The 17,851-nt window shown below is 33.7% G+C and overlaps 1 protein-coding gene across 1 annotated transcript in view; it reads left to right on the top strand.

Annotated features, from left to right (window-relative positions):
* The window catches only part of LOC136984516 (E3 ubiquitin-protein ligase AMFR-like), a 38,666-nt gene that overhangs the window by 9,882 nt on the left and 10,933 nt on the right, over positions 1-17,851 (top strand). The gene's annotated exons all lie outside the window — the stretch shown is intronic.

The following is a 17,851-nucleotide window of genomic DNA, read 5'->3' as shown; positions in this document are numbered from 1 at the left end:
AAAATTAAATGCTTTTGTGATAGTGACTGTTGCAAAATCCTCAACAACGTTTTTGATCACCCGATGATATGCAGATATAGAATGATACCCACACGATTCAATAACACAAAATGGGTTTTATTAATACGCAAGCACCCAAAAAAACTTGCTCGAAACGACCATTCTCCTCTTCAACAGAGCCAATATTTCATACGTGCTTTTAAGGAAGCACAGTTTGTAAATTTTCCTCTCTATATTTTTCGAGTTTTAGCAACGTTGCTAAATTAATTAAGCCCGTAAAGTTCTGGCTCCGTTAAACATTTTTCAAGACTCCTCCGTCCTATCGTCGGATCCCAAGAACAATCAAATCGCAAAATCTGAACAAGGACATCTATAAATTGTTGCTGAATGTTTAAAAGGAAATTTGAATGCAAGAACAGAATCATCATTTAGATTCGAAACATGTAGAAGTAAAAACATTTGTTATAAAATGAAGGACGTAATAATAATAATAATAAAATAACAGGAAAATGTGTATCGTACGTACAGTCTTTAAAGAGTAGACTTAATTAAATTTTCGAGAAGAGGGTAGATACAAACATCTCGCGAGATTGCGCTAGATCGGCAATTTGTCCGAAATAATAACCGGTACAAGATACTTTTAGATAACCAATATATTTGGCTCATATTTAGATTTATTTATTATTTAAAGTCACGATAACAGAAATTTCATGACATTGTTTATGATTGCATTCTGTATATGTCCTTTGTAGACACGTTGTTTGTGTTTAGATTGTCGGTGTCGTCGAATTTAGTCTTCTTTCCTCGAGTTTTTGGGAAATTTTTGTTTTTATTTATTTGCTTTCTTGCAAACTCATTCCATCAAATCTGATAGAAAAATTTGCTAAAGCCTCAGATTTCTTTCAAATGACCAGTAAAGTTCACTTTAATGTAAATTAATTTTTAAGAGAGGACCAAAAGAAAAACAATGAAGTTTGTGATTCTGACAGGAAAGCAATTATTCAGTGTATCTAGTTGACAGCTATCACGTGTACCAATGTTTAAAAAACCACATTTGATACCCCGAGTATCGCCGGGTACTAATTAGTTAATTTATCCATTGTATTTTATATATAAAGTTGTATTATTATTTTTTGACTTTGTGATTTTTGATTTACTCAAAAAGCTGAACGAAAACAAACAAGAAAACTAATCTCACTTCAAAGCATGCCAAAGGACTTTAACAGTGGCATAGCGAGAAGGGTGCAAGGGGGGTCTACCGGGCGCCACTTGCAGAGGGGTGCCCAAATGGTCTCCAAGACAAACTATATATGTTTCTGGAAGGGAGAGGGGGTGGCGCCCCCCTCTCCCTTCCAGAAAGTGTTGTGCCCCGGGCGCCAGTTATGTTTGCTACGCCATTGGACTTTAATACTTTTACAACAGTTAAATTTGATGGCAACATTTTGACTAGGTACGAAATAATTTGGACTTGTGCCAAAAAAATTGTACAACTCGGTTGATCTAATGATAAAATTTGTGTGATGGAAGCATAAATTAAAATTATTAATTTAAATTTTGTGAGTTTGAAATGTATTTATACATAATCGTCCACTTTAGTTTCATTCTATTTAAGTAACAGTCTATTGCGTTATCTGAATGTGTGAAAATGACTTTCATACAGTATAATCATTTTTAGCAAGTTATTATTCACAAAGAGTCATTAATCTTCATTATAATGATGACGATTAGGTTTTAATTCTTATCTAGCTAAATATTTATTATAATTAATGAGTCAAAAATAAGTAGTAAATTAAATTAATTCTTAAAACTTTACTTAGTTGATAATCGGAGAAGTCCAAATAAATATTAGGAATTCTGTTAATCAAAATTAATAAATTATCACTTCTGCTGTGAAAAAAAGATTTATAAGCATGTTTTTATATATAAACAATAAATCCACAGACATAATACCTAATTAATGCCAAATGATCTGCAGTATTATTGATCTAGGGACAATGATTCTATCTAACTTAATTTTGGAAGAAAAGGTCGGACAGATGGGGTAAGTAGGGGTTTCGGGCTCGAGTCCCACTTCGGGACGATTCTTTTCTTCCGGAACGTTTTAATTTAAAAATTAAGATTATTGTGAGACGGCAGCTTAACTGCCTACCTCTAGTCAAATTACATTTATAGTTATTATTAAATTAGTCTTATTATAGCCCAGTAATACAGCAGATCGTTTGTCGTATTTTTCTATTTCTTTCAGTTATCGAACTTTTGTCGCCTATTGAGTTCTTAGAAATGCAAATTTTTTTTATCTTATATGCCGGAAAATACAGTATTTGTTTAAGCAGATTTTTTAACCCAAGAAAATCTTCTCAAAAGTCGGAGGTCGTCTTATAGGGCGAGTATATACCGAACTCTATATTTTAACCGTAAAAGACGGGAGTTGTCTTTACGACTAGGTGCATAGACAGACACTGGGCATTTCTACGTCATCTTTATTCGGAATCTCCTATAGGCCGACACGTGTTTCGGGCATAAGCCCCTCGTCTGTCGGCACGACTTCCGGGATTTCTTTACACCACCTACAAGAAATCCCAGAAGTCGTTCTGACATACGAGGGGCTTATGCCCGAAACGCGTGTCGGCCTATAGGAGATTCCGAATAAAGATGACGTAGAAATGCCCCGTGTCAGTCTATGCACCTACTCGTGAAGATAAAAACTCTCTAGTAGTATCGAGAAACAATTTAGTCACGCATCGAATATGTAAACTTGCGTCAACCGCGGCGAATTTACATATTTCAATCTGATTCCTGCTAAATGTTGTTTAATTCTTTTTTTTTTTCCGGTTTACTTCCTGCTCCTCCTATATATATATGATTCTTGACATGTACATTTTAATTTGTAAATAACTCCTCTTTCCTGTAAGGTATATCAATTTTTTTCTTTCTTATTTATATTTATTATTTTTTCTTAATTTATTTATAAATTAAGTTCTAATCAAGGACATAAAGACTGTCTCCGACTTCTGCATTACAAGAGAGTTAAGAAACGTGCAAGACAAAAATGTATAAGTTACGAACCTTTATAAGGGCCTCATAAAATACCAGTTTGTTGTTTAATGGAGAGACCTCGATTTCCAAGTACAACGGCAGATTTTAATTTATTCTAAATTTTACAAAAGTCGCTTGTGTTTGTGTCCTGTTCTCATTTTTTTTAATCAGATGTTATGCAAGACTCTTAATTATTTAGTTTAAAACAATTATAAAAGTAATTTTTCTTTTTGTTTTTTGAACGATATCAAATTAGCATAAATTTGGTATGAAAATAATAAGTTGGCGTTTTAGAGTCGACGTAATGTCGCAATTTCCGTATCGCTTTAGGGCATTCGAAAACGGTGATTACTGATAAATAAATTGTAAATTTTAAATTTATTTATGATTGAGGAAACTGGAATTGATTTTAGAGTGAATATTTCTGTGTTAAATTTATACGTTTGATTAGTCCTTAGCTGTCGAGACGGAATGTGTTACGAATGCAGCACTTGAAAGTTACATGTAGAATTTATCAGAATCAATTAACTTGTGATAAATTTTGAGATTTGGAAAAGTTACAACTGCTACGGTATGGCTGTATGTTGTTTGCGCGAATATTGTTCCGTTGGAAGCGGTAGAATTGCAAATAACATCGTAGAGCTGTTGCAAACAACGGCAAGCTTTTCCAAAACGGCTTTAATCATTTTTTAAATAACCCGAAAACATCAGTTATCTATTTTTTTTTAAACTTGTTTTTTTTGACGCTGTGTTATGCAATTGTATATGTTTTAACGGCATGCACTGAAGGTGAATTAAACAGTTTTTTTTAACATTTTCAGCATCAATATTAGGATAATACAGTACACTCTTGTTAATCTGAACTAATTATAATGGTGGATCGATAAATAACCAGCCACGCTGTTGTTTTTGGCTGGTTATTTATTGATCCACCCAATTTTTTAGATTAATGGGGGTTATATGTGTTATTTTCAAAACCCAAAATCCATCAGAACCAGATATGACTTTCCAGCATGGCTCTCGTTAGGTTTTGAAAGTGCCTTCGTGATATCCAAATCCAGAATGGGTAGAATAGCAATATCTCTCCTATATTAGTTGCATGATGTGCTGCATTCGAAATTATTTTCATTACAAATGAATGAGAGAGATGTTTGATAACGAACCAGCTGTCAATTCCCCTTTCTCTTTATTATTTTCAGTTCTTTATTACTCTGCATTCACCCCGCTTCTCGATTTTTTTTTTGACGTTTATCCTCGTCTCGGATGTTTTTAATAACTTCGGACAATACTGCTGATGTAAGTCCAACTCTTGGCTTTGTACGGCTATTGTTTAATCCCCAATTAAAGGGTTCTATTTTTCATAAATTCCACAAAGTGGAGACCATTTGTCTGTTTTTTAGTGTGGCGTGGTCTTTCCACGATGAAGTCAGTCACATTGTGGGTTTCTACATATGACCTTTAAATCCGATACGAAAGTTTTCTATTTGAGTTGGCAAACTCTCTTCCTTTATCGGAATGCAAAATAAAAGGGAACATCAATTGTTAAAACAATATCAGTTAACTGAAACATCCCCTCTTCAGTTTTCTTGCTTTGGAGTGCTTGCAGTATGGTAAACTTGGTCAAATGGTCCTAGTAAACTGAGCTCGCATATCAGTAGGGTCTAACAGATAGTGGCAGTTCATTTCTGAGTATAGAATGGGTTTGAAAACTAAACCTTTCTTCTTTTCTTTCGTCGGAATGTTTCACGCAATGAAAAAATTTATCGTTTTAGTCATTCCTCTACATTTCATTCTATCTTGATCTTCGTATCCTACACTTACCGTACCCGAGCGCTTTCGGTAATGTCGAATATTTCTTCTTTACCTGCACTTAAATCAATCAACAACGAAAACTCTTTAAGATGCAGTCTTTTTTATTTAAACTTCTAACACTTTTGGTTTACTTTATTGACCTTCCTTGGGAAAATCGAACATTAATACTTATAACGAATGAAACCTTAGAAGTTTAAATAAAGAAAGACTGCATCTTAAAGGGTTTTCATTGTTGGTAGTCAAATATTTCACACAGGTTTACCTTTGGCGAATGAAAAAGTTGATCATTAATTTCAAGAACATATTCTCACAATAACAAAGATTGGAAAGATTACATCAAATTTAGCTTTAACCTCCAAAATTTAATTGTTAATCATCTCTTGTCATTTACATTGTAATGGCTCTCTTTCTTTAAATTAACTCTCCACGAAACACACTTCTACCTTCCCCAGATGTCTAGTATTGTATTTTTTCAACCACCTTGAATAAGCATAAAAATGCTGCAATTATTAAGTTCTTATACACTACTTAATGCACAATAACCTAAAAATGCAATAAACACAGCTTTTGACACACACTAGTCAACAGCAAGCAGAAAACTGACACTTAAAACTACTGAATAATTATTAATAGGAAATAAGACATAACCAAATATTGTAGCGCCACATCACTAGCGGACATTTGAATTTGCCGACTAGAATGCGGTCGGTTAACCGATAAGTCGGTTAATCAGGGGTCGGATAATCGATGCTCTACTGTAATTGTTAGATTTTACTAAACGGCAGATGGTGATTTTAGATTTAAGTACAGTCCAAAAAGTTACTGGGCAGGGAGGAGAAATTTGTAACGACACTAAAGTTACGTGTATGGCATTGCATACGAGACCCGTAAGTCTTACACCCCACATTTCCACTTTGCAGTAGATGTCATTGCCACTCTCTTGAAGATGTTATGGTTTTTCGACCACAGCTTTTGCAAGCCTTCTTTGCCGAATCTGGCCTGCTATCTCTGGACTTCACTCCCCAGATTTCAAAGGACATTTCTGGCATTTACCGTAAGAGAAATGGCACTGCATGTAAAACTTCACTTCTATTAAAACTTAAACCTTCTACGCTGCGCAGTAACTTTTCGGATATTCCGTAGTTAAAACTAGAATTAACGAAGAGGCTTTGTTGGAACTAGTTTTGCCTAGTAAGATACGATGCTCGTGAATTTAGTGTTTCGACTAATATTTATAATGAAAACGAAGTCTAAAAAGACCACAGAAAAATACATTTAAAAAAATTTTTGCACTGTATTTGGTATTACATTTTATTTGTTTGTATAAAATGTGTAGTACATACATTTATTTTACAAAATCGCATTTTTTAAGAAATAATCTAGGGTATTTTTTGTTTTTTGGCTGAAACATTTAGTAGAAAAACAAAATTGGTTTGGATTAAATGGGTTATAGGTAGTGAGAGTACACTGTACTTAACATTTCATTGACACTTTAAATTATTCACTGTGTGTTATGAGAGTTTTTAGCACCTAAAGTGTGTCTGTCCTCCTTCACAAAACTAGTGCAACACATTATGTTAATAATTAAATAAATTAATAGGGTCGTTCAAGAATTTCTATAGACGATAGCCTTTTATTCACAGTATGAATAAAGTTTCAACCTATTTTTTTATTGTCTTCCAAGTATAAAAAGTGCTCAGCCAATAATTTTGCCATCGAATCTCTCTAGTAAAGAAATACAGTCAAACCTGTTTTTATGCGGGGGATAGGGACCGCATTAAAAAAAACGCATTAAAAAAAATCTCACGAAACTTCACGAATGGCTGTAAATAATAGTTTTCGCAACACAATTTTAAAAATAATTTTTTTATGCGGTCAACAGGGACCGCATAAAAAAAAAGTCTCACATAGAAAATAACTCAAAACCGTACGAAATAGAATTTATTGACAACAGATGTCAGCACTTGACTGCATCGTCTGGTCTATCGTCTGTTTTACATATTTTTGTCCAGGTGGTGTTTTGTTGACTTAAAAAGTAAATTATTTCATTTTTCGCATATTCATGCAATAATATTACTATAATAAGTGCATTTATGCTATAATAAGTTTATTTAGCTATAATAAGTCAACGTGAGACATGACGAATCGCACGAGACTAGTCGCCAACTATACCGCACAAATTAAAAATTTGCATTAAAAAAATCGCACAAATAAAAATCGCACATAAAAAGAGCGCATAAAAACAGGTTTGACTGTATTACATTATTAGACCTTGAAACTGTCATTATATAAAATTCAACCTAAAAAAAACAAGTTGACATGGATATAATTGACGTACAGTACAGTACCTACAGGTTGGATAGATAAATTAGTTATACTGCTCCGTCTGATATATTGCTCGTATGGTTTTTCTTCCGACATATGCGATAAAAGCAGTGATATTGAAGTCAATTAAGTGTTTACATAAATATATATACAGCGAACTCCTGTACAATGCAGGGGATATGTCCTGCGTTATATGAACGTGCGTTATGTATGAACTGCAAGCGTGGCATAACACGAAATAGCCAAACAATTAGGAACTCGTTAACTGTATAACGTATTATAGGGAACACATTATAAAGGGATCCATTATACTTTATTTTGTATCTCAAATTTTTAAAATTACACCTACAGTATTGTAATATTTAGATATTAATAATCGAGTGCCAACAGAATTAACCACGAATTCTATTACAATAATTTATCGAGAATCTTTTTCGTTTTTCTATTTAAGATGGCGTAAAAACGGAAATCGTCGGCGGATTTTCCAATTATCCAATTTTTGTGAAATTTCCGCATTCGTCGCTTACTAGAACAATGGGAACTTTCAATTATTTTCTGTAATAAAACAATTGAACAATTGATTCCCTAAATATGACTGTGTGTTGAAATACACGTGACAATTGATCTTTTTTATTTGTTTTTTTTCTTTGTTTTCTTATAGAAAATGAATTTTTAAGTGATGCTTTCTACTTTCATTGTCCTATAAATTGATGTGATACTTCCATATTGCTGTTCATTTTCATATCAAATGCTACTTGTTCTTAAAAGTATAAATAGGTAAACTCTTATAGTCAATAAACAACAAAAAACTTGTAGAATTATGATAAATTTAAACTAAATTTGGTAATTAACGGCGATCGCCGAATTACTCGATAAACAAGAACGGGAAAGTACGAGCGTACCCGACGTTTTCAAATTTCTTCCATATTAGGAAGTAATTTAACCATAAGATTATTTCGTTCTTGCTTACAGGCTCTCGGCTACACATCGTCGACCACAATATAATTTTCCGAGAAATTTTCGAAAAAAAAAGTTAGCAAATTTTTCAAATGACAAACATTACTATTGTTTAGAAGACAATTTTTCATTTTTAAAGGAATTATGAAATATGTCAGAGTAGAATTGCGATGATATATCATTTCAGTCATTCTGCCGAAACCTGTTTTTAAAGGGAGCTCGGATACATTTAAAACGGATTATTTTTAAGTTCGGCTAGACGAAACTCCTTGCGGACTATTTCGACGACAAAAATATAATATAAAAATTTAAAATCTTATTGTTTCGTCCGTCTTCGGAAGCGTCAATATATAAATGTAAATAAACTCTGCCCTGTGGGTGTTTTAGCAAGCCCATATTTAGCCGAGTCAGCTACGGAGTGATGGGACCGATGTATCCAGACGGACCACCCCCGAAAAGTTACGAGTTTATCGACGCCTAGTCCTCGTGGAGTGGCGGGCTACCACCTTAACCGTTCGACTATCCGGCCGTTGTTTGATAAATGTCGTAGTTATATTTCAAAATACAAGAAAGAAATAAAAGGTTTGAAACACGCACGTATAAGTTGAGTACTATTTAAACTTCTATGTCTAATCAAATCTTCTGAAATTCAAAATTATGTATGTCAATTGCCAATTTATCTAACTTCACAGCTATAGGTTACTTAACTTTACCTATTACAGGAACCTTGACAGAACCAATGTGCACATAAATGAAATTTCAAGATGTTTTTTTGCATTGAGAGAATGAACAAATGTGTTGTTCCAACTCACATCAATCAAACGTACTGGATGAATGTACTTCTTCTGATATAGCCTTAATCCTTCCAGTTAATTTCTTTTACGTTTGTTCTAACGTTTTCGGCCCACCCTGGGCCATCTTCAGGAATATAATCCTGAAGAAAATATGATTATATTCCTGAAGATGGCCCAGGGTGGGCCGAAAACGTTAGAACAAACGTAAAAGAAATTAACTGTAAGGATTAAGGCTATATCAGAAGAAATGTGTTGTTGTTTATAATAAAGAATCGCTAAAGATTTTCAGTGAAATGACTACAGGGGACGTTCGGAAAATAAAGAACACTTGTGCATAGTACACTGCCATTAATTCAAGGTCAGTTTGTTATCTGATGTGTTACTTAGCGTGTCTAGAGTTTCAGTGATGGCAGGCTTATTGTTACTGTTTGTCAAGGGTTAAAATGTGTACAAAAATTGAAAATCCTGCCAAATGTGAAGTGCAGTGTTCGTTTTCTTGTGAAGAAAATTGTTTTTGTTTGTTTTCTAAACTGAAAGAAAAATTTGTCTTAGGGGCCGTCCATAAATTACGTAAGGGTGATTTCGGCCATTCTAGACCCTCACCCACCCCTGTGTAAGAAACTAATATTTTTTTTGATCTCCCCTTCCCTATCTTACGTAGTATTTAGGCATGATTTTAAAGAAAGATTTTAACAAGAAAAACTTTTTTATGAAACCCTAAAAATCATAGGTCCAAAATATATAATTATTAATTAGTTAATTAATATGTACTATTATTTATAAAAGACTGTGAACAAATTAAAAATTTCAATGAATTTGAATAAACAATTTATTTTAAGAACTTTATTTTTTAATTATGAACAATCTTTTTTATTATCGTCATCATTAATCAACGTCATTATACTCATTTTTATATCAATTTTAATTTTCACAAAAGGACGCAAGACACTTTGACAGATCGACTAGCTAGTACACGTGTAAACAGAAACGTCATACGAAACGAAACGAGAGAAACCACCACCTGGCTTTTCTTCCACGATAAAAAAATGTGTAGAACGTGAGTCTGCGAACGTTATTATTGTATCACGTCACACGAGATGGCGTTGGTACTACGAGCGTTTTTAATAGAAACCGCCAAATTGAAGCCAAATTCAAAACTCCACCACTCGACGAGATCAAAAAATAAGAATATTACATAAGACGAGATCTATTACCCCTACCCCCGAGTAAGAAATCGTAAAAAATCCTTGACCCCACCCATCCCAAAATACCTTATGTAATTTATTGATGGCCCCTTATAGAAATCATAAACAAATCACAGAAATGTATTGTGGTCTTTGTGTACTTTAGATAATAAGCTTGATTAATCAAAAACTATTTAAGAGCGACTCCTCGAACTATAGCGAGGTAGTATTATACAAGTTTAACGTAAAACCGAATCGTCTGTTACGAGAGAGACGGTTAATAAAATTAGCCGTCCTTTCTCCCAGTGCTCGGCATAGAACGAACTTTGAACTCGACTTTTTGGTCCTTATTTTTGCCTAAAATCGTTAGAATCTTTGTATTTGCTTTGTATTTCCTGCTTCAAAATTGTTTTTGTAATTATTCGATTTAGAATTTTGAATAACACTCAGAATTTAGTATATTTATTTAGTAAAATCTGTTATTCTATTGATTTTTTTGTTTCGAGTAATACGAGACTAGAGGGCAAGCCGAAAAAATTACGACTAGTACGAGGTGTCCGAAACGTGCGGTGAGAAATTTGTAACAACATTATATTTATAGCATTGTATACGATACCTGTAAGACGTACATCCCACGTTTTCACTTTGCATTAGATGGTATTACTGCTGACTCGCAGACGTGATTTTTGGGCTGCAGTTTTTGGAAGAACTTCTTTGCCGGTTGCGTAATCTTCCACAGAATCCGGTCCTCCAGATTACCAGACCTCAATCCTCCAGATTTTGGGGTCTTTGGAGATGATTTCTGGCATTTGCCATAGGAGAAAATGCAATATTGTACATGAAACATCACTTAACCTTGACCATTGCACAGTGACCTCGTCCACAAAAGCAAAATCGTATATTGGCACTTACCGACTAAGCCAAGGGAGCATACCGCTTTATATACTCACTTGTCAGAGTTTTTACTATAAATATTTGCTTACACGATTTTTAACTTGTAGTCTCATAGAAAATCTTACAGAATACTGACGATAGTTACTGAAAGCATTTGTATGTATAGCTTTGTCAAAAGATCTTTTGTATTTGAACTGTGTTTAAAATTAACCAACTTCCTGCTGATATAAATAATGTCTAATTGAATAATTTGTAAACAGAAACTTTATTTATGCATCGTGCTAAGCAGAAACTAATAAATAACCACACAATTATGTAATATTCAAATTGTTATTCTAGAGACACCGGACTTGGTATTTAGATGATGCAATGTCTAAAATTCATTGTTATCAAGAGCCAAGAATATATAATTTCTGGAGTTATTTAGCATTTACTAAATACATTTAGATACTAAAACATTTAATAAAATAACTATTTATATTAAATGTATTATCAAAATGATAATATATAAGTAATTTAACAATAAAATTATAATGAATTTACAAGGAAAGAGAATGGTTTAATAAGCCAAATTTTAATTTGTTTAAAGATATACTTAGAACAAGTAAGTTTTCCTGGGTTGTTTTTGAGAGAGTATATTTATACATTTACTATATTTATAGACCATTATGTATGGTATTTATGCACATTAATAACTGAGTGCAAGAAGCATGCTCTTATACTTAACTTAGAAGACGCAGCCCGAGCAGATAAAACCGTCAAATGCCGGTAGGTGGTCGTGGGTCTGTGATTTGCCAACAGGCTGGCCTCGTTTTATGGGTTTTCTTCACATTTATAATACCCGAATAGGGGCCAGTTTCCCATTAAAGTTCTCCCCGGAGGCAATCCCTTGGCAGATTGCTCGCGGGTTTCGTTGCCATAACCGACTAAACCAACTTAGATGCTGCAAAATTGGCATCATATTCTGGAAAGTACCGTAAAAACACTCACTATTTTTACGCAAACTTTTATAGTATCGAAAACACTTTTGTATTTTGGCTCTTTTTAAAAATATTTACCATGGAGATTTTACAGAATAGTTACCGTATCAGTATATCTACATTTTTAATTTATATTGCCACAGCAGTGCAGCGCTCTTGTAAGCTCAAACGTGCCGGTATGTGTTAATGTGCTCCTGCATGTGAGATATGCTCTTGGAAGTGAAGCAGAACACGTGTTCAAAAACACAAAAACAAATGATTTTCACACATAGGAGCATTCTCTATTTGTTTATGTTTTATTTAGAATTTTCCTTACCTCATTCAAACTGAAAGAAAGTTAAGGTCGTCATTACTCAGAAAAGACAGCAAGGAAACCTTTTCTGAGGTGGTTCGTGTCTGGGACTTAAATGTCATTTCTGTCGCGGTCTGCCACATCATCCCACTTGGGTCAGTGTGACAAGTGAGAACCATTTGATGGGAACATAATATGTTAACTAAGAGAAGGGAATGGGATATATATGTTTTACCCTTTTCCCTATGTTATGATAAGATATAAACAAGGGGATTCCAACCAATCTGACTGGAAAAAAGACCAGACCTTTATCTACATAGTTCCTCTTCAAGCACGATAGGTAACTACTTAGTATAAAATCAAAAAAGTGCCATATGCCGTACCAATATCGGTATAATGTGGTAACTCAGTTTAGCACTCGTTCAGAAAACACTGAACTAAATACAAGAATTGCAAGTTCAGAAACTGGTCTGTGAACTTGTTACAATTTAGAATATTTATTAATTCCAATTATTTTTTTTAAGTTAATGCATCTGCATACTGTTTTAACCATGTATTTATGTTAAAATTTTTATTAGTTTCTCTTCCTTGCATGTATAATTGCTCCTTGTATTAGTAGAGTATATAAAACTATTACAACCTTCGACAGATTGGGGTGTCTTCTAGACGGTTGATAAATATGGATTTTGGAGCAGAAGAAAACTTCTGAGCTAGGAGAAATACAGAACAGTTGTTTTATAATTTTTAATTTGTATTATTTGATTGTTTTTTTCTTTTAGTAGATACCTTTCTGAACCTGTTTGTCGAGAAATTTTCGATAGCTTCCCAAAGTATTGCAACTCTATGTTGAAATTATTCAAAGTAGTAGTGTGTCACATAAATATAGATACAAGAAATTAGTTATTTGTACAGAATTTTATAGTTTTGCATTTTGAAAGGTACAAGAATGCAAGTTTACCAACCAAAAAATTTTAGTTCTGTATACAGAAATAGTCATTGGATGTAACACACACAAAAAACCAAAATAATCCAGAAAAATTTTAATGAAAAACTAATGTTTTCAACTACTATAAGGTCACCGACATCCTCTCGTAAGCTTGGGGATCTTATTTTGAAGTCTTCTAAATAATTTTTCTCACTTGTAAATGCTTTCGGTGACATTCACCGCTTCGTCTAATCAGACATTTGTTCTAATTGTTTTTACGTAAGGATTGTTGATCCATTTTAGAACATTCGATAACCTGATGACGACTGCTGAAAGTAGTTGAAAATGTCAGTTTTTCGTTAAGATTTTGTGGGATTATTTTGGTTTTTCAAGGGTTATTTCTATAGTTCTTATTTTAAACCCGTTCGTTTCGCCCATTATGCATTTGCAGACCAAAGATGGCTAAAAATGTTTGCTATTAAAACGTCGGTTTCCCAAATTAACCAGTTCATTTTTCATTTCAATGCTGCGCTAAGTTTTTTCCATTTTCAAAAATCTACCAGCTGTCATTCAAATTAAGTTGTTTTCTAGGAGCGCACGACAAGTCTAGATTTACACAACAACATTTCGTTCGTCAGTAATTCGTCTTGTTGTTTGGCTTAATTCTTTTGACTGGTTCTTATGCAAGTACGTGAACCACAATTGTTGTTTCTAATTATTCAGAATTTGATATGAGTAATTTATTAAGGATACGTGCATTTTATTAAATAAAAATACATTTATTCGGAGGTCAAATACTTAATTTCTGTGTCGTTTATTGTTTTCCTTCTTTTATACTTGATTAATTGGGAAGAAACTACAGATGAGAATTCAATACATTAAAGTTTTTATGCAGTCTACACCAAAAATTTATTAATAAATAAGAAAACAGTTGTCTATCGGCATTTGTTTCTTTTATTACTAGAAAAAGTTGCCAGAATTTTCAATATTGATTGATACCATCTTTAGGCTAGCTTAGTCTAATGCCAAACACACACACACACACACACACAGCCAGTAATAAATACTAATAAAACTTTAGTTAAGTGGGCAGTGCAAGATTAAATTATTACAGTACTTAGTTACAAATCAATGTTGTTGTCAGTTCATCTCATTACTTCATCTTCTATTACTTTCTGCGTTTTCGAACTGTCGTACCTATAGAATCTAGTTACATAATGTCTCCAAAATAAGAGAGCTTCGGAGTGATTGTCTCGGCTTGTTTGGGCTTAATTTGTTCAAAGACTAAACTGGAAGTCTGTGATTTCGAGTCATTGTTCCCATCAATCAGACTCGAATCCCGTTTTTGTGTATTTGGGAACTTTCTCTCGAGGAAAGTGGAGGACTTGTCGTCGTCTTTCTTCCATTTCGTAAACTGTTTGATTCCCTAGTCATTTTTAGTTGTAAAAGCCGTCACCAATACCACAGTTTGGTCAATGCAAGGGACTAGTTTCAAAGGGATGGGTAGTGGCTATGAGGAATCTAATGGTGCAGTTTAAAGTTGCTAAAGTGACAACCATAGAGGTCAAAATTAGACTAATGCTTGTTTTGTGCTTAATCTATATACATAAGAAATGAAAGTTTGCCTTTCTGTTCTTTATATGTTTGAAAACTGTACAAGGAAATACGGCAAACTATCAAATAGCTAGCCTTTCATTCAGAGAAAGTCAATAACCATTTTTTTCTTTGAAAGACATTCAGTTGCCTCCATTGAAGACAAGAGAACTATGTGCTCAAATGATGAAATTCTGGCATTCTGTAGTGCTTTTATACCAGGTATCTCTCTCACTATATGACATGCCCTTACAGTTATAATCTTTTAAGACTATAATTTCCTGTTTGACTGAGTTTAGCTATGTTGATTAACACGTTTCAAGGACAACTCAAATATTAATCATTGCTGGCTTACAGCAAGAAGTGTTTTGCTTTTTCCTAGACAGCTATATATGGAATGTTCAAGAATTTGAAGTCCAATAATCCTCGTTCTTCCCAGACGCAAAACATTGTTACTAAATATCTACGTACATACAATGTTAATTACGTATAAAGAATGTATTTTGCCGAAACCTTCTTAATACGTCGATAAAGAATACTGAACTATTAGCCAGCTGTCGTCTTTAACTGGTGTAAATCTGGAAACATAATACGGCGAATGCAAGGTTGCTGTTTGAGAGAGATTATTTGCATAATACCTGATTTAAAATCAAATATCATACAAAGATCAGAGGCCTTGTGATAGGTTGTCTGAGTCTTCTGATAATGATCTGATGGACAGAACAATGGATGATGTTCAGAGTTGGATTGGTGGCTGGCAGTGATGGATAGTCAAAAGATCAAAGTTCCGCATAGTTTGATTCTATTACTAAGTTCACGTGACTCGACGATCGGGCGGAGGATAGATGGCGGGTGACCGATGACCAACAGTTGATCAAAGCCCCAATTTCTTGGATCCACTCTGCTCTTCACCCCCTCACACTGTCTTTTTTCCTTTTATTTTTATCAGTGACAGTCCAAATTTGAGAAGATTTTGTTTTTCTTTCTTCAACAGCAATTCTTACTACTAGCATATGTCCTGCACGGAAGTGTTGCGAACAGGAACAGCCGTCACAATAGTTTAGTTTAGTTTAAATTAAAGTCGAAAACAAATTATAACAGTGAATAAAATATTTCAAATTCCCACAGAAAATGTTCGTACAAAATAAAATATTTTCGTTATTAGTGGAAAAAGTTCGTTACACGAATTTGACATCAACGATTCGTCGCTTCTTGCTCGACAGTGTTTTCAGTGCAGTCGTCTGTCTCGAAAGCATCTTGCCGTCTTATACGAAATGTTAAAATTTTGAATTTTATCATGCAGTCGGAGGTGTAATTCCATATAATGTCGATCTTCAACTCTGTGGTAGTATTGCCCATCCCCTCAAACACAAAAGATAGGATACAAAATTAGACATAGAAGAGTCTCCGGATCTTAAATTTCAAGTTAAGTAGTTTTAAAATCACATTTTACTAATTCCTACAGACTTGTCGAATTCTGTGTTTCTACGTGAAAAATATAATTCGAGTCAAACTTCCAGTTAAGTAAGTTCAACTTGCCGAGAATTTACTGTATTCGATATCATATCCTTGGAAGTGAATTCCCAAGGCCGTGCGAAATTATCGAGTAACAAAAACAAGAGTCAGATCGGTTTTCGTCTTTTTTCCTGTCCTACATTTGTTACCAGATTGCATTTTTCAGCAATACAAAGTTTATCCTTTAGCTTGTACTGTATAATTATCAAAGATAAATAAAAATGTTGAATGAAAAAGGTAAACTTGTGTATATATATATATTTGAATAATTAATACTTTTCACCAGAGCTAAATAAATAAATATTGTTTTTGTGACTAAACTCTTCAACTGAATTGCTATGTAACAATAAATTGAAAAATAGTTTTGGTTAGTATATAATTAAAAATTGCATGAATCGATTTGAAGAAAATTAATAATAATAATAATTGAATTACCGTGACAATGCCACAATAACGTTGGGCTGCAGTTTTTAATCGAATCTTAATTAAAAAGAACACGACTCCCGGTTCGGAAGTTCATACATAGTTAAGTGGGCGTCTAGACCTTAAACTTTCCATATTTGGTCTTGATTTGCGTCTATCTAACTCTGTTCTTGAGATTAACGAATGACCGACGGACGGACGACGTTGCGATCTGTAGGTCTGCAATTTGAAGATTGTAGCCCAGTGAAGGAGAAATATATTTTTTACTCCGACATGCCGTATTTTTAATATAAAGGAAAATGTTCGTGTAAAATCTGATAGTGTTTTATGCTAATTTGAAAATTATACGAAAGTCAAATTGAAAGATTATCATTAGAGCCGAAAGTTTTTTGCCGGTTTTTGGGCCTAAAATTGCGGCAAAAGTCACCAATTTTCTGCCTTAAATTCGCCAAAAAAAGTCGCCAGTTATTTATTTCAAAAACCAGTTAAAACGAATTACACTTAGATATTTCAATAATCCTCGCTTAAACTATGACATCGATCGCTCAATATCGACGAATATAATGAGAACGAACGTTCGACGTCGACTGCAACTAAAGGAGCGTATTTGCTATTAACTTTATCACTTAAATTCATATCAAAAGACGTAAATTTGATAAGATTAGGATTGCTTGACAAAACTTTTTCCAATTTTTGAAAAAATATAGTATAACCAGAAATGATTTCTCCTGCATTTTCAATTAGTTCGGCTTGTTTAGTTACGCCGAGTCCTCGTTTTTCCAGTAAAAATATAATATTTGATAGCTCGACGAGATTACGGAGATCAAATAATTCTTTCTCGAGGTTAACTTTCTTCTCTTGCAATAGTTTCACCAAAACACTTCTAGCATTTGAATGAGATTTCTGTTTATAATTCGAAACGAAGCGCTCAACAGTATCAAAAGGCAAGTATCATTTACTGCCTTCCCGATGCGGTGTCGGCCAAACCTAGGACGGGGCACGAGGAAATGCTCCCTTATTGTCTACATAACGGAGAGTAAAAATAAATAAAACATTATGCTCCACAAAATTAATTTGTAATCAAAAGAAAGTATTTTGGTTCGAGCGAATCGGAAATTTTG

The sequence above is a fragment of the Centruroides vittatus genome, unplaced genomic scaffold (assembly GCF_030686945.1).
Source record: "Centruroides vittatus isolate TY-2023 unplaced genomic scaffold, ASM3068694v2 contig_921, whole genome shotgun sequence".
NCBI lineage: Eukaryota > Metazoa > Arthropoda > Arachnida > Scorpiones > Buthidae > Centruroides > Centruroides vittatus.
This window is presented reverse-complemented; position numbering and strand designations above follow the sequence as displayed.